This window comes from Achroia grisella, unplaced genomic scaffold (assembly GCF_030625045.1).
Source record: "Achroia grisella isolate CSIRO2021 unplaced genomic scaffold, CSIRO_AGI_Agris_v1 utg546, whole genome shotgun sequence".
Taxonomy (NCBI): Eukaryota; Metazoa; Arthropoda; class Insecta; order Lepidoptera; family Pyralidae; genus Achroia; species Achroia grisella.
In genome coordinates this window covers 1,076,861-1,104,657 of record NW_026712931.1, presented here as the reverse complement: position 1 = coordinate 1,104,657, position 27,797 = coordinate 1,076,861, and the positions used below count along the sequence as shown (strand labels likewise).

General features: G+C 29.5%; 1 protein-coding gene across 1 annotated transcript in view; it reads right to left on the bottom strand.

The window, feature by feature from the left end:
• The window catches only part of LOC131847991 (collagen alpha-1(XVIII) chain-like), a 157,431-nt gene that overhangs the window by 72,687 nt on the left and 56,947 nt on the right, over window positions 1–27,797 (bottom strand). The window lies entirely within an intron of this gene.

Sequence of the window (27,797 nt, the reverse complement as noted above, 5' to 3'; positions counted from 1 at the left end):
TAATTCTTCAATAATATTAAGAAATAATTTTGACATGCGTATTTAATTAATTTATTGGAAGTAAAATATATCCTTCTGTATAAGAGATTGTTTAATAAGGCCGCCTTGTATCAATAACAAATTCCTTTCATTGTATGTCGAGTAAATAAACAATTAAATTAGATTGATTCCCACAATATTCACTTACTAATATGCTCGCCGTTTGTACAAAAACTATGTCCGATATTTCACGATAGATACATTTCGATAGGCACTCAGCGTAACCACTCGAAAACAAATTGTTTCCAGAGCTCTCTCATTTTTTTGTTTTTAGGGTACAGTATGAGGACAAGTAAATCTCTGTGCATAAAGGTATTGTTATATGTTTAATATGTCAAACAACTTTTTTTAAATTATTGTTGAAATGTGGTTACTGCTGACTATAGACCCTGAATATATATATTTTTCTATAGATAGAAAAAAATGGGTTTGAATTATTATTGTTTAAGTGACAAGATATTATGTGTATACCTCTTTTGGATTTTGTTATGTATATAAACTAATGTTTTTTTTATAATTAAATATATTTAAATGTTATTTTGCCATTGTCAATCACTTTAATTTATATAATTTATAGATAGACAAATGAGTATTAAATATATATGAAATAAATGAGTATTAATTTATTTTATCTATTACATTCACTATTACACTTCTAGTTTTATTTGATATAATTTTTATCTCTAGGTATGTATGTATTTTAACTTTCCAAGCGAAATATTTTAATATATATGGATTTTAAATTAAAATCATTGATACGAATTTGTAGTGACAAATCGAATTTAGTGAGAACAGATATCGGCGTTGAATTTCCAATTAGAACCATTTCGATGTACACAAAGCAAAGAAAAAATACGATTTGCAATTCAGATCCTATTTGAGACCATTCAACTCCCCCTGAGTCTTAATTGATACGAATATTGATATGCATTTTTGTAGAAACACGATTAAAGAATTAAGAAGTCAGGTGGCAAAAGTCTTTATCTCTAGTAGAAAACATTATGAAATACCGTTTGTTTCCACCAATAGGTTTAATATATTATACTGTAATGAAAACTTATATTCTTTACATTATAAACTTATAAATAAATTTTATTATGTAATCTACAGAATGAGTCATTTAACAACCAGTTATTACATACTAAGAGGTCATAGGCCCTGAGAGTAATGGGGTAATTAGAGACTTAGGTGTCTAGGAAGTAAGGATTCATTTTCTATGACATTAATTATACACAATTTACGTAAGATAGATTTTCGTAATATTAGATATTAGGGAGCATAAGATGCAACTTCATTCTATTGCAATAATACATATACATTTCTATGTCATATTGCTTAGATACTGTTCATCTTAGCAATGCTAGGAAAATAAACTGCATTTCACAGGGAATAAGATTTAGAAATAAAAAAATATATGTCGGTATGTATTATTCAAATAAAATGTTATATCATTTATGAATCATATATTTAACTATTTAAGGTATATTTATGTGAAAATATAAACCAAAAATAGACATAGGGTAGACATCAAGTTTTTGTTCTCAACCCAGATCAAAATCTACTCTCCACAAATCCACAATCTAATTCTGACATACTAAAATTGGGTTCTTATTTAATATCACAAAGTCTTTGTATAGATTTCATGTAACATTTAACATAGGCGTTAAATACTATGATGTTACATTTATAACTTCTATATTGTTATTATTATTAATTTTGTAATGTATCAAAAACTTTAAATTAAAACAAAAACAGGTGCAAGTTTAGTTTTAATCTTATTGAAATGTCTTTAATTTAGTTGCATAAATTTAGTTTTTTATTTTTTATTTTTATCACCACCTTTATCACATGTTAAACTAATAATAATAATGTATGTGTCGTATAATAATATAAATACAGACTTATGTAAATCTATATTTAATGACTGCAAAGACCTACAAATACTTTATAGATACAATCTAATGGTTACTAAATAGGCATGTTTATCAAATGTACAACATCAAGCGTAAATCTATTAGATTTATTACTCAATACAATAAGAGATATATTCATTACCCTGTCTAACTCGGATAAACATGTCATGCTCCTTATTTGTACAAAAGTAGATAATATTGTATTGCCTACTATAGTGGAAATCATACGTCGACAAGACATTTTGGGGTCAGGTATTCAATGTAAATGTAAGAGTACGATCGGCAATTAATTCAATAATATTTATTATGTAAATAGTAACGTACAAACTGAGTATTTAAATAATTATCATAAAACTAGGAGTTAATTTTGAATACCAAAAGATTGACGCTATGCGTTATTTGAAGTTTTGAGATATGGCAGTGTAATTACATACTACGGCGCTATATGATGAGTGCTATGATGATGATATGATGTCCTTGGTACTGTTCGTTCACATAAGGCACAGTTATCGTTTACCATCAGATAGGCCATCAGTCCGTTTTCTATTGCAGATTGCAATTTTTCAAAGTGATTTTCTATTTGACAGCATGTTTTGTTTTTGTGTAATTATGTAAATATGTGTATATGGATTTTCTTGATCATATTTGCAATACCTAATTAACCTTTGACCTTAATATACCTTATTCCCTAGTACCACAGACATTTTCACGGGATTAGTATAGGGTTTGTTTTTTTAAAGGACAAAACTTATTTATTTGCTTTTCGCCGTTTACATTTCCGTATTTTATTACGTACATTTTTGAAGTTTGCGTTTCTTTATAATCTAATAAGATGCATTATATAATATTGATATATTTGTATATTCGATACTATTTCTTCTCTCACAGAAAACAATACTTACAACAAACGTAGGTGTTTCATGACTAAGCTCTATTGCAAAAGATCATTCAAAATTAATTCTGTGAGAAATTAACATAACCAAATCTTTACATTTATAGTAAACACCTTGTAAACAAATTCAATTACCCTTTATCTGATGTTATTACCACGATCAATAATTACTGATTACGGTGATTGATGTTACACCTTTTGATATGCGTAGGCATATTTCTCAATTTATATTCCATTAATGCAATTACAATAAAATTTAAGTAGGACATTCAATGTGTAAACTTATTATATTACAATATTAATAGTATATTATTTACTAGCTGAGTCCGCGAAATCGAAGTTATAATTTTTTTATTTGTTACCCCATTGGAATAAAATAAACACTAAATTATTAATGAAGCTTACCTCAATATCCTAATGTAAACCGCATCAAAATCCGTTGAACCATTACTGGAATTAGCGCGCACTAACGCACAGACAAATAAATATAACGATTGTTTATTTTCTCATATACCCGCAGCTTCGAGGAAGAGATCAATAATCTAAAATTACAAAATCGTCAGTTAATCTCAGCAAAACATAAACGAACAAAGAAATAGACAACTCACTTCTATGTACAGCTAAGTTCAGACAGCGATCCGTTTACCTTTACGTTATATGTATATGTAGATATAAATAAAAAATCATATCTTTGTTCTATGAAATAATAGTTTAGATTTATTGTAGTAAATTTATTACATTAATTATACAACTTGGGTATAACATCGCGCAACAATACCAAGTTCTTGGTGATAGTATGAAACGACATACACCCTCATTAGTCAAGTCGAATAGAAGTTCGTGTTTGATTAAACATCAACTTATTGTTCATTCACATGCCACCTAAGATACGGGTCCATTCTGCAATCAGTCAGCGTCCCACATTTTGGTCACGAGTGAATAGAGTTGTATAACAGCCGAAATTAATTATCGGTAGGGTGGAACAAAAGTCCTAGAGGCCAATCCGTCACTGTTGAAGGAGGTTGGACAACGGTCTATTTCAATACCAAATGAGTATGAATTAGTTGTTAAGTGGCTATTGAATTTTATTTGGATTGAATATATTTACTATTGTATTGTTTTTAAAGTTGCATATCAATTATAATAATTTATGAGTTTCAAACAAATATGGTATCCTGTTAGTTTGTTATCTATTTTCACTTCAGATTGTTTATGTGATATGCAGGGAGATCTAAGGACTTTGACTTTTATCTTTAAACAACTCTTCAACACCAATGAAATTAAAAAATATGAATATAGGCCATTTCGGCCTCTCATATTTGTCATAAATATATATACTAACCTTACAATCTTGCTTGTTTGTCTTCCTTCAATCCCATCATAAATCGATCATGCAGGTAAGCTCGCTATGTAATCTTGATAGGAGATACGAGTTTGCTTGTTACCTATCCGATGGAAGACCAACAGATCGTGTCAGATCATGGTCCTCCATAATACAATGCACAAGATAGTGCATTGCATGTGAATGACAGGAATTATCGAGTAGTTAAACAATGATATATATATATATATATACAATTTGATTGAAACCCATATAACGAATATGTGAAAATTTAGGAAATTACAAATAAAAACAAATTGAATAGTTCTACTACTTCTTTAGTTGTGATGACTGAGAATAAAACATAGAATTAGGGCTGTAATAGCTGTAGTAGTCTCCAGTGTTAGTGGTCTCAGAATTAAGCAGATGATCATCTGCTGAATGTTGGAACTAATTGGATATAGTTACTTCTTTTTACTCTCTACTAATTTTCACTATTATCTACAGATGATAGGAGAGGTGATAAAAATTAAAAAAATAACATAATTTTAACTAGGAAGATAGTTAAGTTATCACATGTATCCAATAACAAATAAGTTTTAACAAAGATGCTATCGAACATCGGTTAATAAGTGTAAGGATACTGTTAGTGCTGTGTATCACGATATTTCGTTGGAAAATTTATTGGCGGTAGTTGAATAAACATTAACATCGTTGTACTTCACTTTACCAGGCAATACAGTCAAAACGCAGAGAGAAGTGAATATTTCATTTACCATAAAATTATTTGTGTTAAGAACTGAATAATTATTCAATGATTAATGAACTCATTAATATTATTAATATGAAAACTCATTTAAGTAAAATAAAGTGCATTCTACTGGACTACAGAAGTCGTTAATTAATGCTCTTTGGTGAGATATGATAAAATCTGATTTAACAGTGTCAATCTCTCAAACAGTGCTTTAATTTACTGATTACGTCGACATGGATTAGTCAGTTGTGTGGTTAGCTTTCAACTGCAGTGTTAGAATTTCCAGCAGATCGAAATTCTGTAACACAATGACTAAATGACTGCTAATTTTACAGACAAAATTTGAACATACGTCACGTATTACGAATTACAATGTACGTGTGTTTGTCACCTGACTTCACATAAATGGTTAGATCTATTGGGATGAAATTTGTTTGTATATTTCAATGGGTTCGAAAACTCAACTGGACCAAGCAAGTGACACTGCTTTTTTGTGTAGAGCGACGTGTACTAGAGTATACAAAAAAAGTTTTCTTTTCTCTTTATTTATTTAGGAGCTTAGGATCACAATATTGAGCATGTTAGCTCCGTCTTAGCTTCTAAATTAATTACCTATTTACTTATTTTATTTATATTTATATTACATCTAAACTACGGGAAATACTAAGAATGTACTAACTTTTGTTTTATATATACTATTAGGAGAAGACTGATAATAATCTGCTGGAAAATTATTTTTAGAATATAATTTACACTGTAGTGAAATTAAACCAAGTGTTGAATCATAAGAAAGTAATAATCATAATTGAAGTCAATTATTTTTTGATGCGCTGTATGCCGTCAGATAAGTCGCCTATAAAAGTCATAATTATATCATCCCGCCTCTTTCCACGTGATAATCATAGTCGGCATCATAATCCCGACACGATGTTCCATGGCACGTCACGTAAAATGTATTACAATTACAATTTCATGCATTTACTGATGACGTGTTTATTCAAAATCTTTTAATTTCTATAATAATAAATATAACTTGAAAGTTACTTTTACTTACTCAGTTAATCTCAGAAACTACTAGTTCAATATATATTTTTTTAGTTTTAAATAGCCCGTTTATTATAGGCTCTATAACACCACGCTGCTACTAACAGAAGCGGAGCAGCAATAAATTTATATATATTGTAGTGTATGGAAGAACATGCCGGTTACGCGGAGAAATCACGGTGATAAGCTATGTGGTTACGATAAATCTTGATGTACATGATTAACTTAATCAAAGGTATTAAACGCCTATAAATGCTAATTGTACCGTATAGTGTTGTTAGCACCTACAGGGGGTTATCATTTTCCATCTAATTGACATCTAAGATATTTACATTTAAAAGCGCCGTATTAATCTATGATATTATTATGTTCATGACACTCTTATGTAACTTACGAACACTGTGAGCTATAAATTGTGTTCGTAGATAACTTAAGTTGATGTAAACAAGTAATTTGTTATCTCCTCTCTTTCGCAGGATGTCAGTACGGAGAGATTACAAGGAGTATAATGTGTAACTCATATGCTATCATTGAAAGAGGTTTTACATTAAATGCATGCGTCTATTGCCCAGTTTTAGTAATATAGTAAGACCATTTGACAGCTATTTAGCACATTGCCTTACATTCTGTGTTCATTTCCTTGCACGATGCAAGCATTTGTATTCTTGACTGTTCGTATCGGTTAGGGTATTTTTTATATATATTAGGTATATTATATTTATTAAAATGTATATCTAATCTATCTATTGTCTGGTACCCATAATGCAAGTTCTGCTTAACTTGGGACTAGATGAAGCTATTTGAATTTTCCTGAGTTCATATTATTAAAATGATGATATGATACGAGAACTTCGTGACTCCAGTTGTAAACTACAAACTAATTTAGACACAAAAGGCATGAATTTTGAGATGTGGCCATTCAACATGTCGAAACTTGGCAATAACTCTGACTATTCCATTTGGAATAGTAGTTGTGAAGTTATTACAGTTGCAGTTGTTACGACAATACAAACAAAGAAATAAATTCAATAATACGTCCGTTCAAAAACAAAGAAACCTAACAAATAGATTGTTTCAATTAGACATTCCAAGAAAGAGGAAAAGAATTTTGTCAACAATGTTCCAAACATTCCCAGGCAAATTAATACTTTTTACAAGCAGTGGCAACACGACGGTCAGTTCTACTCTAACTATTAGTTAGATAATAGAGGGACTTAATTAATTTATTGATACACCAAGGTCTGAGGTCACTCGGAAATATATTTTATCTGGTTTTATGGCAGCCAGCTGTTAATGATAATAAACTTTGTTGGATATTAAATGCTCTTTCAGATTAGAATAAATATAATGAGAACATATTATCGACTTAATACAATATTAATTCATAATATACAAAATTATGAAAACTGAATTTAAAATTAAAACTATTGAGTCGAATTCTCTGAATTTGTAAATTTTGATTTATTGTACTAAATTGTACTATCGTATTAAATAATACTTTCGTTCAGATTTTTTTCTAGTGTATCTCGAAAAGTCATTTCGTGGATTAGATATATATATAAGAATAGAATAGAATAGAAAATCATTTATTCAAATAAACTTACATTGAAGCACTTTTGAATAGTCATAACATTTTTTTTTTTAATCTACCGCTCATTCGGAATGCTGTCTCATCACAAGAAGAACAAGCAAGAAACTTGTGTGTTGCTCTTTTAAATAATTTATTCTTACTTACAATTTAAGTTTAAGTGTGTGAATACAAACCACCGATTAGCACTAATTCAATTAAATACTCAAAAAGAAAAAAATATTGAATACATAACCAACTGGTTGAACAATTAATAAGAGGAAATCAGTCATAGTGATTAGAGCAGACCAGTCCCTACAAGCAGCACCCGTTCACGAGTATGACGGATGAGCCAGCCATCACTGCGCTCGACCATATTTTAGGGAGCCCAATGACCCGGCCCACCACGCCGCCACAAGTCTGGACATTTTAGTGAGCATGACTACTCAAAACACCAGACCACGTCATAGCTACTCACAATTGCCATCTGATGTTTATAGTATTCACATTTCACATAAGAATGCATGCGGCAATTAATACAAAACCCGCTACGCTTTCATATTTCTAAAATAATTGAATCAAGAAAGCAATGAGATAAACAAATTATAACGTTGTATGCTAATAAACTAATTATTTACTTGATATGTTTTCTTCTATGAATTCGTCTATCCTGTAATAGGCTTTCTTACATAAAAATTGTTTAATATAAGATTTGAATTGCCTCTCTGTCAGATTTAGTGCAGATTCTGGCAGTTTATTATAAAATCTTACGCAATTACCATAGAATGAATTACTGACTTTGTGCAGGCGGCATTTAGGTAAAATTAGCTTATTTTTATTGCGTAAGTTTCTATTTGTACAGTCTTTAATGAAAGAACAGACCAAAAGCTTGAAATGTTATTAAGATCTAAAATTGGGGAAATGCTATAGAGAATACTTGTTAACTTTATTATGTTATAACAAAGAGATAGACATCAATTTAAAAATTGCTGATTTTATTACTTGACTTTTTCATCTCATTGTCGCGATAAAAAACGAATTAAGGACGTTTAGATCTATATAACTTTATTAATACTATGAGTCATATTGAATAATAATATTCTATGTGTATCAAATATCATTGAAATTCCACCAGCTGATTAATAAGAACAAACCTCAATGGAAACTTTTATACAAAGTTAACATTTTTTAAATAATACTAACTGTATCATGCGGTGCTACTCGCTATAGTTTGATTATAATGTGAATCCTCTGTGTTAGTCCAAAGTATGATCTACTTGTGAATTGGATTTTATTGGAGTCCGTCCAGCCAAGATTTTAATTATTTAGTTGAATTTTAGGAATTATGTCTCGAATTGGATAGCACTTTTACAGCTATATATGTATAATATCACGTGTGGAGATGAATGAGATGAAAGATGTTGTTAATACAAAGTCTCTTATATAGCGCAGACGAAGTTGCGCCGGTTAGTTAGTATAAGATGTACTAGATATCAAATTTTAATTCATATAAAAAGCAGATAGCAGAATATCATAAGTATCTTGAGAGTTCTTTTTATTAATTTAATTTGTTTATCGCCGACGCCATTTCTAAGTGGCTGAATTGATAGGTATTCTTGATCTTATCTAGTCACGGGTCTTGGTATACTAATTTGAGCTCGTCTGGCGATATGCCAATTTGTACAGCTTGTTTAATGGACTGGAGCACATACATCCACTTGAATAGATTCACTAATTAAATAAAGTGATAATTGTCACTGTAATGTCTGCAATTTTAGCGATTTGCTGAATAGTGGTACCAATTTAGAATGTCCTAGATACTGCTGTACCATATCCCTTTTTAACAAAACTATACTATTAGCAAATTATTGTTTATTATGTTTTTTTTGTGTTCTGGGAATAGCAATGCCTTCCTGAGAGAAAGTGATAACCGTGTCTATATGTATACATGGAGAGCACCGTGGACATCACGTTATCACGTGACGCTTTTGATGCCACTTATGTGTTAATATTCAGGAGGATTAAGACATCATACTATTATTCTGTAATGTCACTACCTAGTCTCACCATATAAGCGTAGCGTAATATAACTTACAAAACTACTAGTTTATCGGCAGATATAGATAAAACACCGGTACCCAAGCAGATGTCTTTGTTAATAAAGTCCATCTTAGTAAATGAAAAAATGTTATATATGAGGATTATTTATACCACTAACATTGTTTATATTAATTTTAAACCTTTAATAACCACAGAGATATAAATGTCATAACCTAAAAACTTTAAAAACTATACTTACCGTCCGGCAAAGATAGTAGTTAAGAGGAACTGGCGAGAAATAGGTAGTGTTGTAAATTAAGTCATTTTATAAATTACAGTAATTCATGTACTTAGTAAATTACTATAAAAATATATAATAGCAACATAGAATAAATTAAATTCTAACACAGTATTATCTATTTATCGTTGTCGAGGTTATTCTCTTTAAGGTGAAAGTTCACGACTCTTTTCTTCTGTCGGTTTACCTTTGTATTATGTAATTTATGATTATTAGGCCTACAACCGTTACTTAGGCATACATTCGGGATTATGACCTTAATTCCTACTGACCTTTGACAAACATAATTTAAGATCACTCGACGATATAAAAAGAAATCACTGATTGCGCTTTACGTTTATTCATTTGATTATACGTACTTATTTATCATTTAGTGAATACGATCTTATTCTGTTGCGGTAAGTTTTAAATTCTATTGATGTTTTTTTTTATAGATATTTGGAATATTTCAGAAAAAGACGAAAGTAGATGTTTCCTTAGTTTCAAGGTATTGTTTTACCATATTACCAAATGCTTTTAGCACATGTCAGCATATGCACATGCATTAAGAATATTATAAAATAAGATAAAGAGGAAGCCAAAAACAACTATGAAATATAATTGTCATAATTATATTTATCATAAAATTACGTAAATTTAATCACTATTAATTGAATGAACTGATCCACGGACATCACGTGATTATGTGACGCTCGTGTAACCCTTATGTGTGAACGAAGCCAATTCAAGAACTAAAATTTCACGCATTCATATTATAAAATTTCATTAAATAATATTTCAAATATAAAAACAATTTATAAAGCTAGTTACTTGTTGGTAATATGTCACCGAAATTACCTACGTAGATACTTTATACAAAACTTTATCTCGGCAAATATTAGTCGGCATTTCATCTTTGTGTTGTTTTAAAGCTGTATTTAAGTATTTTTTAAGTTTCTCTATTATCAAAGTGCATACAATAATTTTAATATCTTCTGTGTATTATTAGTATGATTTAATTTAAAAGTTAAATCAAAATCCATTATAAGTTATACCTACATAAAATATAAAATTCAGTTTAAGTTAAAGAGCAATATATATTTTGCTTTCACATGTTGATATTATCGTAACTTCTTATCGTATCTATGCAAGAGGCGCGAGCCGCGACAGTTTTGCAATATTCTAGAAATACGACTAAATAATTAAGGAGTAACATGCTCTGTTACTTAGTAGTGATGTAACTTTATGTATGTGAAATATTTCTTTTAATTCGTCATTAAAATTTGAGGCATATTACGACTTAATAAAAATACAAAAATTAAAATCATTCCTCTGATATTGTATAATTGCATATAAATAAATGAATGGATCAATATAAAATGTAATATTCAGTTTAAGTTTACGAGCGATATATTATTCGCAGTCACGTGTTGATATTATCGTTACACGTCACATAGCGTATGGTATCTCAGCGTCGCGTCGCGAGACGCACCCAATTTGCATTCTTCTAGGGTTATGACTAAACAACTAATGAACAAACTTAACTGTACGTGAAATTCGATTGGAATTAACTAGTATAATTATTTAGCTCCTAATTTGATTCTTTGAGTCTCGTTTTTTTTTATATAAAGGGCATAAAATCAACTGTTGGGTACAATCATACCAAGATAGAATTGAAAAATGTCGCCAGCGTGGATAGCTTAGTGTCTGCTATTTCACTCGCTAAGAAGCTTACTTTATAAGATTTGTTTATATTGAACGGCGAGATAAGCCAATGAATTTATAGGTAAGATCTAGCCTACTAGAATATAAACATAGATTATAAAATCTATCCCGGCAAAAAAATAATAAAAAGGAGTAATAAAATTGTAAAAAGATATATGTCTAATTAAAATATGGTCGACTAATTAAGTAGTTTTTAAATATATAACTCATGAACAATTATAAATATCTTATATGTATATTTTATTATAAAGGATTACAAGTGAAGTATTCTTATAAGTCAAGAGACAACCCTATCAGAGAGTCGGTGCGTGCCTACGATTGTTTGCGATAGATATTGTTGTGATGAAATGGTCAACATTTCAGCGCGCGTTGTATACGAATAAATTACTTAAGCCTATTTTGGAAGAAATACTATAGTATTACTATTCTCCAAATATACCTTCACGTCTGTGAAATTAGAGAGAAGTTAGAGGTATTATACAGCATCTTAGGTAGTTATAGTATACAGTACTGTAAATTATATGTCCTTCTCTGCGATTAGTTTAGTGGTTTGTTATTGGTGTTTCGAAGACGAGAGCGTTATTCGAAAATATAAATTGTCAATTAAAGTTTTCTCGGCCAGATTTATAGTCACTATAGATTTTAAGACAGATTAAATAATTTTGTTTTAAATCAGTGTGGTAAAGTAATCAGTCCTCAAATTAGGCTTTCAAAGTATTTTATAGTCTGAAATATTTCCATATACTCTCATATAGGTCCCTTGATACTTGTGATCATAAGGAGCAGTAAAGTAATACATTTACAAGTTACAAGAACTAAGACGATGATTTATCATACCCTATAAATCTGACAGTGGGTTAGGGTTATTCCCTGTCATTGAATATCGTTAGATTTGAATAACGTACATGAATATTGCAATTCATATTGAATCTTACAAGATATTCCATAACACTTTTTAAAATCAATTAAATAATTAAAAATATTTATGAATTTTATTATATTGAAATATCCAGCGAATGATTTTTGAAGCTAATCTGTAGTTAATTATCCAATAAGTTTCTTAATAGATTATCATTGAAATTATGCATTTATTTTCAAGCTTAATAAAATCATGGTGCTTGTTATTGTATTGGTGATTATATGGACTGCTTTATACAATACGATTATATTTTGATACTATTACATGCATCTTTACAAAATGTAAGTATATAATGAATTTTAAATCAGCGTGAAATAATTTTAAAACAGTAATTAAGTTTAAATTCGCAACAAGAACAATTTTAACATAATTCATTGTTTTAAATTGCGATCGTGTATATTGTTTGAAACTCCAACAATAGTACAGATATATTTTTTTTACCATTTATTATACCCATCATAAATTTTAAATACAGAATTCTGTTCTCGAGCCATTGGCTTTTGTATTGAATTGTATTTTACTTATTACAATATAAATTATATTATACATATTATAATATGTTTATTGAATTTGACAGAAAATGTGGATCTTGTCACATTTCTGAATAATAGATACACTTAAATTTTAGTAATATCTGGACATTTTGAAGATGAAAACAAAAGGCCACTCAAGAACAATGACCAATAAATATCATCTATTGCCAGTGTTCGAACTCTATGTGAAAGTTAACAAAGAAATCCGATAATTGTTTCAAGTTTAAAACTCATTTCGTGCTCTCAAGAATAAGATGTAGCAAGTATCATTACTCCGTTTTATTGGTATCTATTGTTCAGATAATTGCTATTTTATTTTTTAATTAATTCGAAAAATGTTTTAGAATACTTTTTTTTTTTTAATATTGATTTCACTTTCCTAATTTATTTAATAAAAATGATTGTTTTCATTTCCGATTTTAGGTTACAAATAGCATTTCTATTTGCATATTCTTAATGACGAGAAGAGTTTACAATGTGCTCGTAATAATCGTAATATAACCATTAAAAATGGGTAATATATTCTTTCTATAAAATAACTTAGCTATTTTTATTAAATGTACGTAATAATTTGAAATTACCTTTAGTCATTACGATTATTAATATGTTTACAAATAACGTGATTTTTTTTAAAATTGATCTGAATTACTTGTGAATTTTTGCATAAATTGTTTTACACTACCTATTTTTACAATACAAATGTAATCTATTTTTAAACAATTACTTAATTACAGATAAATTTAAAATAATACTTGAAGTTGTTGTTGTTGTTGTTATTGTTTTGTCTTTCGTGATAGTACTATTGTAAACATGAAACATACACGATATCTCCCCCTCGCAGACGGATCTATTGAATTATGCTTTTTCACTATGGCATATAGTTTACATAAATGTCTCGAGCTAGGTACTACCGTCTTATATCACACTCGTGGGATAAACGAAAGAGGTGACATTTTACTTTTTTGGATACAAGTGGTGGAACTCGGGGTTTTAATAATTCATGAGGCCGTCTGTAGTACCTAAATGCTTTTATCGGGGAAATGGAAACGGCGATTATTATATATGTCTATAGTTATTTGTATGAATAAATAAATGTTTTTTATGATTTTACTTCATTTGCTTATTATACATTGTATATATTAGATTTTGGTATCGATAGTAATCAAATTTTACATTAAATAAAATATCAGATTGACATAGTTTAACAAGAAGATAAAATAAAATTAGGTCAGGTTTACAATTAAGTTATTTTCTCTTTACAAAGTATAATATTTATCTATATACATAAAAGATACGAATATCCGTAGACTTGTAGTTTAGAACACGTTCAAGACATAGAAACCTAAGTAAACTGAAGTAAATAGTTTTGCCGTTATTCGAAACTGATTATTAACAAAACTTACTTGCTTGTTTTAGAAGCATATTGTAAAGTCACGAACAATAATAATTGTGTACTACTGCCCTTTGCATCCATCACCCAGCACGAAGGAGTTCGAAATAAAGGGACCAACTTTCCTATAGAAGTTATTTTTTAATGTATCATAAATGAGTATATTTAAAAAGAAACTGTTATATTTTTTAATAGAGTAATCTATTACATACTAGCTGAGACTGAGATTAGAATAAAAAATCAATTTTAAATAAAATCAATTCATTAGTGAAAATCGAAACCTAATTGATTAAGTTGTTTCTGAGATTAGCGACCACAAACGCATAGACAAACATAAATATTCTAATAATCTTTGTTTAAGGTTGTCATAAGCTGGCTTTATACTAAAAAAAGGTTTTATTACGTTGAACCAACAATAGTTTTTTCGATATATCTTCTATGTACAAACAGACAGCAAGTACTCGTATTATATATTTTTAATATACACCCATAGAAATAAAGTGCCAAAAGATCAATTTATCCGTTTTTATTGTTTATTCATCTATGTATGTAACATAAAGATATAAAATAATAACATGAAACTTTATGTATGAAACTTCAACCCGCTATTTTATGTGTTATATTATTAGACCATAAATATCCAAGTTTATTCATTACCGAATACTTACAAAGTTTAAATGCATTCCTGTCTTCCTATCTACAGTAAACATTAAAGCTAAACTTTACGTCTTATCTAGCCACTTATCATAGTACTTTGTATTAAAAGGTTTTATTTTTAAACCATCTGATACAACAATCTATACTCGGTGAAGATACTTGATGACTTTAGAGTGAAACTAGGATTATTTTACTAGCTGTTATCCGTAACGTTCCCTGCACAAATATTCATTCAAATAAAATATTTGTGCTCCCTTCTAGATTATTTTTGAGGTAAAATATTGGCTATGTTCTTCTTTCTGATAAAATATTTACTTAAATACAAACCCAAAAATAGGCGATAGATTAATAATTTATACAGTTTTCAAGAATTTTGACAAAGATGAATACGTTCTTATAATTTATGGATATTTTTTCACTTAACAATATATCTAGTGTACTAACATTTCGCAAGTTAATAATTACATATTATTCCAATATTACTATTAACTGACTTAATATTACTGAACTTTTATTTAGGTCCATTCAGTAGTTTATTCTTGAAAAGGTAACAAACGTGAGACGAACACTCTTCACATTTTTGGGTAATAATATTAGTATGAATACGAAATATTATGATATTTCGTATTCATTTTGACGTTAGTGAGCAAAGCACGAATTTATGAATTCGTGCTTTGCTCACTAACGTCAACTTTGAATAAAGACTTCCATCTGAGGCTATCGTAGTAAATAAGTACTATTTAAGTTAGGAATAATTACATTTATCAATACAATATTACATAATATACAATATAATATTTTCATTATTAAAAAAATATCAGTAATAAGTTTTTTATTAATTTTGCTTTTATTTCGAAAATAATTACTTAAAATAATAATAATAATACACTCAGGGCAATTCACACAATGCCATCTAAACCCAAGTCAAGCTACCTAAAGCTTATGTTATGGGTACTAGATAACTGACATAGACATAGATTTTTTTTTTTATATTATACATACCCAGACCCATACAAACAATCATACTCGTGGATACAAATGTTTGTGCCGTGCGAGGAATCGAATCCGCGATCATCGGGAGTAAAGCGGTGTGCTAAACCGCTAGACCATCGAGGCCGTCAACGAAATGAATGAAATCATAATAATATTTTTCAATAAGTATATGTAAAGTGAATGCTGAAATTGAATGGAAACAAATAATTGCCCACCTTTACATTTAGTAAATAAAGGTAATAATTATTTCTGCAAGTAATCATTGTAAACACTGAGACAACAATACTCAATACAATGGTTTACAAAAGGTTGTTGTATCAATGGACCGAAATTCCGTTTTCATATCATACAATGTTTTAATAACTACAATGCTGTATTCCCACTTTAAATAAATGTGTATAATAATTGTGGTGAAAGGATGTAAATAGTTATCATATATGTACCTATCTTCCAGTCCAGGGTCCACATCTTATGCAAAGGTAATAAGTATATACAAAAAAGTAAAAAAATAATATAGAGGACCATAATGTGGTAGATATATTGTATTTTACTATAATAACATTGAATCACATATATCGCAAAATAATTGACGACGGCCTCGGTGGTCTAGTGGTGTAGCACACCGCTTGTACCGCACATATGATTGTCTGTATCGGTCTGGATGGTTTATATGTATAAATAAAAAAAAAATCTATCTATGTATTTGTATCAGCTATCTAGTACCTGTAACATAAGCTTTAGCTATCTCAACTCGGGCTCTAGATAAGACTATTTTTATTATTATTTAAAATTCATGTTATATCTAATACTATAGTACTCATATTAACATATATACGCTTTTTCAACTGATCTCAAAATCGACGATCTCAAATATTTATATTTGAATGTTATGTTTATAATATTTTTACAAAAAATTTTGTAATCGATGAGGTTCAATTCTTTTTCTGTCTAATAGAATATCTGTTACTATTGGTACTGGACTTCTTTGTATGTCATAATGTACTATGTAACTGCCTTCTTGGTTCGAAAACCTAAAACATAAAATCCACAGGGAAATCAGAAACCACGGTTGCGGCTCCTATTTTAAAAATTCACAACTCCCTTCGAGTATTATTTCGTTTAATTCGTTCCACTTTAAACAACGGTGAAGCTAAGTGCTGATAAATAAAGTATGCATACGACGAATGCTGTAACTAAATGTATTAGAATAGAAATTCGATGCAGAAGTGAGAGTACCGCAGTGTATGCATTGTTTAGTTTGTGTTAGGTGTTACGTGCATTCATTAGTTCAATATATGTATGTATATATAGAATGATCTGTAATATTGACTGAATTAAAAATGTACGAACAGATTTTTTTATTGAACATATACAATAATTATAATTATAAAATATATATTTTCTAGCATAGATTACGATAACAAATAGTGTATTTTTAATTCTAATCTATAGTGCATTTGTTTGATAAATTTCTACCAATTTCAGTCAACATTTTAATGATATACATAATATTTTTATGATAAAAATATATAATGAATAAATCATCAATATAAATACATTTTAACCGTTGGTTCATTTTATTAGCTTCATTTAATTAAGAAAATAGAACGAAATAATAAGCTAAATATTTCAATAGGTAAAATATCGTCTCGAAATGGGAAATAGTTACAAAACTTTAGTATTATTCGATATAGCTACCATTACTTACAACTAATTTACTAATTTTCAATTCAAGTTACATTAGTAAGGATTGGTAACATAAGGTGTGAGATTAAATCGCTTTAACGCTGAGGATGCTGTGGGTATTTTGAACACATTATACTAAAAATACTGATTGCTAATCCATGATTATCCCTTAAACATGTCTTAGTCATAATGCACCGATACACCAGACAATTGCATATAAGTATTGTTAGGTCAATGACGTGGAGCTAAGTATTGTATGTTAAGTTCAACGATTGTTTCAAGGTATTAACCGATGTTTGCTTGTACAGTCAATAACAAAAGTAACAATATATATATATATATATATGAGCTTTGCCATGAACTTCTCACAACCCTAATACCTAACCACTAATCAAAATATTTAAATATCCAAGGTTCATTATACCTTCTAAACAAGTTAAGAATTGATTGTACAGGTCAAAAGCAAATAAAAAATATTAGTCTGCAGACATGAATTAGAAAGTATTTACATACTAGTTGTCCCCGCGACTTCGTCCGCGTAGTGTTTTAAGTTATTTTTCTAAAATAAAAGAATTTCTCTACAATTAATGTAGCCTAAGCCTCCTTATTACATCAGCTAGTTTAGCCGGAACAAACTGACAGACAGACAGACAAAAATTGTAAAAAATGTTATTTTGGTGTAAGTACCGTATTTATATTAATATGCATGTTGTAAAAAACGGTTATTTCGATATTACAAACAGACACTCCAATTATATTTATATATGTAGATTGTTTAATATACTACCTGTTTATTACAGGTAAGCTTACGCGATCTCGTTATACCAAGTTTTCATGGAAATTTAATCTCGATAACTTTGATATCTTTCTTTAGTATACACCTAAGCAATTAACACTTCATATTTCTAGTTTTTGTTACACCTTCATAGATCAGTCACACCATCTACACTATATAATTATATGTATACCTAGTGAAGATTAGTATTCATTTAAGCAAGAAACTATGAATAATCCATCTAGGAGGGGTTATAATGGATATTTCAACATTCATGGTGTTACTCAGCAAATGAAAAATCAACATAAATTAAAATCAAATTGCGATGCGATGAGCTTTGTTGCAAATGCTTAACTTCTAAATGGCTGTACCTATTGGCATCACAATTAGTTTTCTGCTCTATTTATAATTTCAGAATATTATTCAGAATATTATATCTAATCCAAATATAATAAAAAATAAAGTGGTTTGACATATATTAGAGATGCCACATTTTTTCTATTAATACACCTGTGCGAATCCGGGACGACAAATTAGTTTATTATAAAATGCTTTGCGTTCAAGTTGTATACATTTCTCAACATTTCCAAATGCACTCTTTGTACTAACAAGAGTTAGCTGCTATACTCTGCAGTGCTCATTTATTTCTAACGGAACAAATAACTTGTGTTTTAAACTTAACAGAAATATATTGCACAGTTTTCTTTTGTTCGTTGGCAATAAGAACGTGGAATTAAAAAAAGAGGTCAACTGTAGACGTAAAATGACCCACATATATCAGAATTATATATTTTGGACTACAATATCAATTCTATATATTCTTTATTGCACTTTATGTGCAATAATGAATATATGTACTGTATTTCTAATTAATATACCTAAAAATGTAATATATGTATTTTACATTTTTAGGTATATAGAAATAATGTTAACACATTATATGAAATTTTGGATGACATTGTATTTTGGTTATTGAGCAATTACGGAGTATATGATTACTGTCACTATTTATTGCTGTACCAGTCACTCCTGGGAGGCAAAAAACATGACTCCGCAATGACAGCGAGATCGATAGGCTATTCCACCAGGCTTTGCATGAGGAGGCCCTCAGCACTGGGAGAATGGTTAATATTAACCTGCAGATTTTTTTGTTAGGATTCACTTTCAGTTGACTTTTTAGCCCTCTTGCCTTGTCTATATTGGAATATGTGATTACCATCACATATATAAATGTATCATATTTATAGTTATCTGGAAAGTATTTACAGTTCATATATTTTTTTAGTCAGAATTATGATCTCATTAGAGAACATGACGGTTATAACATGGCATATAAAAGACAGTTTTTATTTTTAAAATTTAAAAATAGAATGACGATTTTTATGTATATTCATAGAGTTTTCAAGTATATGACAGTACTTGAAAACTCTATGAATAAAAAAATATTCGAACTGTAAATACTTTCCAGATAACTAAAAAATTGATACATAGTACTATGGCAAATTTTTATTCGCGCATTTATTTCATAGTTTGATAGGCAAATTATGAATTGAAAACTAATAGATAATGTAGTATGGCAGATGTAGATATTTCTATTAATGAATTAATCTTAAAATAAGAACTTGTAGTAAAATGCATAACTAAAATCAACTAACATAAATGGGGTGTAAAAAATTATCCGGTTACCTTTACACAATGAAAATAGAGTAAAACTCTCTTTTTGAAATGGTTCGAATACGGTATGTTCAAAATTATTTATTAATGACCGCGCAGTCGGATGAAATGAATCACAGTATGTCAGGATTCAAACAATGCCACTTTGTTGGAATGTTCAGTGTGAAATCTTGCACAAATGAGTTGCAGCTGCGAGATATACTCGGTTGGGTGATAATTACATTTCATATCTTTGGTGAAGTTAGACAGTTTTTAAGCGCATTTTATACTTGGATATAGAATAATAAAGATATACGAGTCTAAATTAGATAAAAAAGTGTACACAAATAAATCTAAGTTTATACCTGGGAGAGTAATTCTATCTGCCTATTATATTTTAATACCTAAACTATTGAACCAATGAAGAATTTTGGTATATGTATGTGGAATATATAAAACTATGATTAATATATAAAACTCTAAACCAAAATTTATTGCAGAATTGCTCTGCCAGGTATAGACTTAAATATTTATGTTTACTCTATTATAGTTAATGTAGTCAAATATTAAAGCTTTGTGTAGCTTGTCCGTATATTTGACAAATCTATACACATCGTTAGACGGAGTCACAGGCATCAAGAAGGCTAATTAGTGATATTATAATTTTACTTAGTATTCGTTATTAACATATATTAATTTAATTTTAAATTGAGATTCACACTTACATGATACCAAGAGCTATATTACAGAAATATAAAAATGTATAACGTTAGATATTTATATAAACTCTATTAAGAATAAATCAATGCATTAACCTACATGCGTACACGTAAACTAGCCCAATACATGGTTGAGTTCAATTTATGCTCATTAGACATGCAATTACTCAATTTCACACCATAAGAAATACTCGGCCTCTCATATATTATCATGTATCAATAAGCTCTTAATTATAATCATTAAAACCATTACACATTCATACATTATGTATCTACATACTACTTAATTAACTTAACGTGGGAATATCCACTCTCCCGAAAACTTTAATTACTTCCAGTAGTCAAACAGACTTGTGTTTACATGCTTTTAAGGGACCATATGTAACTTAGGTCAAAGTAAGTAATTATGTTTTTAATTAAAGTGTGCGGATACAGTATATGTACTTATATTTGATTTTAAAATGCGCTTTATTAAAAAAAAATTGCCATGAACAATTAACACAGCGCCATCTAGTCACACGGTAAGCAGAGCTTAAGTTATGGTGCACTAGACAACTGATATAAATGCTTAGATATTTTTTTGTAAATAGATACGTTATATACATATAATACACCAAGACTGATAAAAACAATCATACTAATGAATACAAATGTGCGAGGAATCGAACCCGCAACGATCAGAAGTAAAGCGATCTACTAAACCATTGGACCACCGAGGCCATCACCGAAATGGGTCAATGAACGCAATTTAAATTGCAAATATGAAAGATTAGACTTATTCTTTTCAATGATTAGATTAAAAATTTATTTGAGCAATTATGGAGATTATTATACTTCTAAAAAAATTTATGAAATTTTAGACGAGCGAAATGAGGGCGAGCGCTAGTTGAGCCGTGTAATATCGAGGTATACACACATCACAAATATAATCTGTATATACATACTCTTGTAAATATTAGTTCATAGATCTGTTAATTTATGTAATAATATACTACGATTATTTTATTGATATATTTATTATTGTATATCAATAAATATTTCTATATCGTGTGTTTATACATAAATATAAATTTTATATACTAAGGTACACCTCGAGTATCTGTATACATTCTGAAGGTTGATAAGTGGGGAATACTCATTAGTTTACGTTCTTTTCATATATGTATCACATTTATTTGTAAATTACTTTTTAAAGAGAGAATATGCTTGGTCATAGTTTAATAATGAAACATAATCATATAACAGAAATATCTTACATCTGGAGTTAAACATACCAACTGAACAAAAACATATATTCGTATCACTCCTATACATTTTTATTTGCTAGTCAGCACTAAAATTTCGTAACCAAATCGCGGCCGGTAGTAAAACTAGCTAAAAACTAATACCACATGCTTATTTTGGTCAAATTTTATGTGAAAGCAGACGTTAAAAAGCTCTATAATAACTCACGAAAATAATCCTAAATCAAGTTCCTTTGTAAGAAGCCCGTCGCTTCTCTATTGTAATGTCACTATTTCAATCTACATCTTTTACACAAATTTTCTTCTGCGCTCCCTAGAGCTGTGATTCTAAAGAAAATCCACAAATATTCGATCCGCAATAGATATATACTTTGAAATGCTCCGGCTTTAAAGTCCATCTTGTGTTGCTATTTGTATAGTGATACGAAAAGGAAAATGCGAAGGAAGGATTGAAACACTTTTGTGCAAGAAGCTATTGTACTGCAATGTTTAATAGTCGTATGTATTTAGCTGTGCTAGTGTATCTTTTTCTTTTACGAAATGTAAAAGAAGAACTATAGGAATTTGTTAGCTTTAAAGGAATATGTTTAATTTTAAATGTACGCATTTAAAATAACTACTAACTACACGTTATTTCAATATATGCACCTCTACATAAAGTAGTGCATTATTATATATTACATTTGAGTAGAACATATACATTTCTTTATAGCTATACAAAAAAAGATCCAATGATTGAAAATTTTTTTATCCATTTAACGTAGATATTTGTTCTATATGGGTAACAATAGTCTTAATTTATTGGTTGTAAAGCGCATCGAATACTACATTGATTGAGGTTGATTATGTAATATCTTTCAGCAGCTGATATTTTCATGTGTACATACATGTACGTAAAGCGGCAAACATTTCCTAGAACCAATTTGCCTATCTCTATATACCTATCTAACTATATTCCAGAGGCTTTAATTTGTAACAGCATCAGACTAAATATACATCAAAGCGATCAATTACACACACACCGGACTGAAAATTACAAACCATTAATAACTTCAATAGAGGGATATGTTTTTCGATATCCATCAGAGTTATATAGGGGCCGCATTGTCGTGGGTGATGGGCTGGGCCTAATGGAGTGTCAGACGCACTGTTCTATTGTTTTCTGCGTAATACCCACACATGAAATTACCTGTCTCATGGCGATTCTGTGACATTATAAATTACCTAGGAGCTGTGGTAATTCTACAAATAATAGTTAGAGAAATAGCAATTTTGCTACGTAATCTACAGTTTCCTTAGTAATACATAGCCGTTATGTAACTTTTTGTTACCTAATACATCTAATAAAATGAAACTTTGAATAAGGTTCATTTTATTCTAATTATAGCACATCATTATTGCCTTGCCTTCATTCCATTATTTAGGGCGGGCGCAGTATGTCATCTTCTTCCAACGATCCTTATCGGCCGTCATATCTATTTTTAGCACAATCTCTTATAAATTCAATCAGAGTTATAACATTTATAATTTATATTCATTTATCAATGAGAATATTTTTAAAGACTTTCGAACACTTGAGATATATAAATGTTTAATATTCAATCACGTCTAAATGAGTCAGTTTTCAAAGAAATTTGGCGCACTTATAGTTCTGGAAAGAACATACATATTGAATTTGATTTTGTATGCAAAACCACTCACAGCGTAGCGTAGTTATGAACAGGCGTCATGCGTCATGTAACGTTAATTTGTATTTATTTAAAACTAGCTACCCACCTCGTCTTCGCACGGGTGTACATCTAATAAGCATATAAACATTCATCTTGAATCACTCTATCTATTAAAAAAACCGCTTAAAAATTGTTACTAAAAACCTTTTGGGTAGTTTTAAAGATTTAAGCATACATAGGGACAGACAGCGACAGCGACTTCATTTTAAATTATGTATGTATAATACCATAAATTATTGTATGTATACAATTCATTTGTGATTATGAATATTATTGTAAGGTTTACTCTGTGTATTTCCATTTACACTTTTTTTTTTACTTTGTAATATAATACTTTGAATCAAATATTCTCTATTCTTATACTTATACACATTTATTTCTACAAAAGTGGCAACCCTTAAGTAACCAAATATACTCCAAAACACCTTTGATCTTCACCTCTTGTCTTACCACTGACATTCACAAACGAGAATCAGTATTCTGAGAGAGCAATAATGCTTTTAAAGTTCAGTAAAGACGTTGATTTGTTGCAACCCAGCCCCCACCGTTAACACATCTTGTAGTACCCTCAAAGCGACCACTTTTGTATTACACTTGCAAAGTCAATAGAGCAGAAATGTGAGTCACACGTTTGAGTCATGTAGCTTTGAAATAAATCAGCAAGCACGGAGTTAGCTTACTAATTAGACACAATCTCAAATCCTTTAAAATAAAAGGTCTTATGCAGAAATAGCACGTTAGCTAGCCGTTAAGAAAATGTAGCAATTTCCTCTAATAACATAGTTTAGTCACTTAATAGATTATTTATGTCGTGAAATTTCATGCTAATTAATCATTATTTGAATGGAAAGTCAGTGTTACATGTCACGGTGATTTTCCAATTTCCTTTTGTTTCGTTGTAACCCAATTAATTATATTTGAGTTATTCATGATGGTGATTTAATTTTTAGGCTATGTCTGTGATTTAAGTGACTTAGTTAATAGTATAAAAACATACATATTATTGCAATACACCCAGCGAAATGTATAAGAATACACCCACATTTCGTCGGGTTAGGTTAGTTTTGTTTATTGTAATCTATCTGGGTATATCTCTCTGATTATGTTTACTTCTACTTGAATTTGCAATGACAGACTTTCATTATTATTTAGTTTCTCTATAACAATTTCAAAATTAGTCTCTTAATAAATCAGTTGTCTCATTAAAATTTAGTACATTAAGTTAAAAAAATAAGAATACTTCGCTTAGCTTATTTGTTCGCATGCGCGTTGCTATTCGTTACTTGACACTTGCAAACACTACAACGTCGTTGCATTATTCCGCCTCAAGATGTCGCATTTAGATTTCATGTGTACATTATATTGTTTTATTCCATTTGCTTTGTTTGTTTGGTAACATTTTCTGTCAGGACGCAGCTGACACCGATTTATCTCTTTCTCCGAATTTACGTCGAATATAATTCCATTTAAAATCGCAATATTTCATGTTAATAGCGCGTTGCGTGCTTTACAGTGGTGATATAAATTAATCGCATCCTTTGGGATATTTGTGACGTTTGTTATTTAAATATCCTCATAACATATCCTTAAATAAATTGTGTAATGACGCTAAGATGATAAATGGCGTTTTATATCAATATTAGCGATTCGCTCATGCTTTGTACGCTGTAATATATTTTCGTACAGTTAAATGAAGCATATATTTAAAGTCAGAGCGCTAGAAATACATCGATGAATAAGGCATTCGAAACCATGTAGTAATTATTGCGTGTGCTACCGTATGGACAGAAGAAAATCAATCTAAAAATTATTGTGTTTGTGTTTGTTGCTATGAACATATCCTTTAATACTTATTTACATTTATAATTACATTACATTATTGTACTGGCATCGCTTTTATATTGTAAATTTACAAGTTTATCTCGTCGCATCACATAGCGCCGTATAATCCCAAATTATGCTCAATATGTTTAAATTTTGAACAGTACACTACTAATCAGATTAATATAGATAATTTATATTGGAATTTATAATTTGGTAATGAATGTAATTATAAATATATCTCCACAATATGATTAGAAATAGTCAGGTGACATGGAAAGATCTCGTTGGGTATATTTCAATCCTACGTGGTTGGGAGTAAACTCGCTAATTGTATATTTCTATATATTTAATAACATTAAAAAAAATATTAACAAATTACCCTGAAGAGGTCTAAAGTTTAAATCTGGCAGAAACTAAAAGAAAAATTTGTGTGTCAATTTATATTTCTGGCTGACTCTTCAACGAAGGAAGTACCGGCATCAAACCAAACTTTAATATAAGAGACGGAACGGGGTATAGGCTCGCCCCCTGTCACGTTGAATTCAAATATACCGAGCGAAATGTGGGCATATCAAATATTGCGTTCACCACAATATCCACAGTTGACAATGCTTCTGACTACCGCATCTGGAATACTGTCATGATAGTATGAGGAGGATAATGTAGTAAATTTACTAGATTAATACAAATAGACGGAATGTTTTCTTTTAAACTACGATGGTGGCCATCAAGCATCCTCTAATCATGGCATAGTGTATAGTGTATTCATCCGTTGTATTACTGAGGTAATTGTAAGGTAAGCCATATAGAGCACTAATCAATGTAGATATCAGATGAAATAATCTCTTCATAAAATTTTCACTTATACAATTCAATTTCACATTGGATTCAAAAGTTCAACCAAAACCCACATGTCGCTGTACATAAACTCGGCAGGTTCAATAAATCTTATTGAAATGGGCCATAGAGCTTGGTAATGGACGCATACCGGCTGTTCAAACACATAATACCTCCTTCACTATAAATTCGATAGTGGGTTAAATTACCAATTTCATCCTCGTGAATGAGCGAACATTTACTGTTATAAATAGTCGTAATTTATTTTGTACAATTTTTATTACGAAGAATAAGGAGAAATGTAAAAAATATATATTAGTTCGACATAAGTGAATGTTATCTGATATATATATTTAATAAATCAGAGACCAAGATAAATTAAAGTACAAAGTTTTTTGGTACATGCCAAAAATGAACTTATGACCTTTCGATGTATGTCAAAATATATACATACTTAATTAAATATTCATGCTTTTCCTTAAATTAGTTAGATTCAGCAGAATATTTATTATTAAAATAAATTTGTAAATTAATTGTTTTTGTTTTACTACCGATTTCAAGAACAGAAATTTTATCTACGTGAATGGATTTAGATTTCTTTAAGATCTGATCCATTTGACCTTGGTTTATCCTTAAGGATACTTTATTAATAATACGATTGAAATCAGGTTTTTGTGGCCTGTGCAAGTAAATAGTTTTTTAAGCATAGTATATTTATACAATGATACTGTGAGTATTTTATAAAAGTACATAATTTTTCGAGACAAGCAAAAGGAGAACAAATATTTTCAATAAGTAGCTACTCATAGCTGATTATATATGGGTTTTAATGGATATCATTTTAATGTATGCCGTTGCATTAGTATTAAAATTTATACTATAAATAGTTTTATTAGTATTGGTCAGGTCAGAAACAGGGCACCATTAAAGTTATAAACGAATTTCCGGATGTGTTGGAAAGCTGGACGTGTACTTATTGATTAATTATTTATAATTAATTTAATTCTGTTCCTCTAGTTGGTTTTTTATGTATATAAATACTAATAAAATAACTAAAATACTGATACTAAATATATATAGTCCTTTATTCTAGTTGTTTAGTAATCATAGTTATAATTATTGCATTATATATGCTCAGTTTAGTTTGGAACTAGATGTCGCTGTATGAATTTATTTATTTATTTATTTATTTAACTTTAATGCACAAAAACAATGTGTACATATGGCGGACTTAACACCATGCGGCGTTATCTACCAGTCAACCA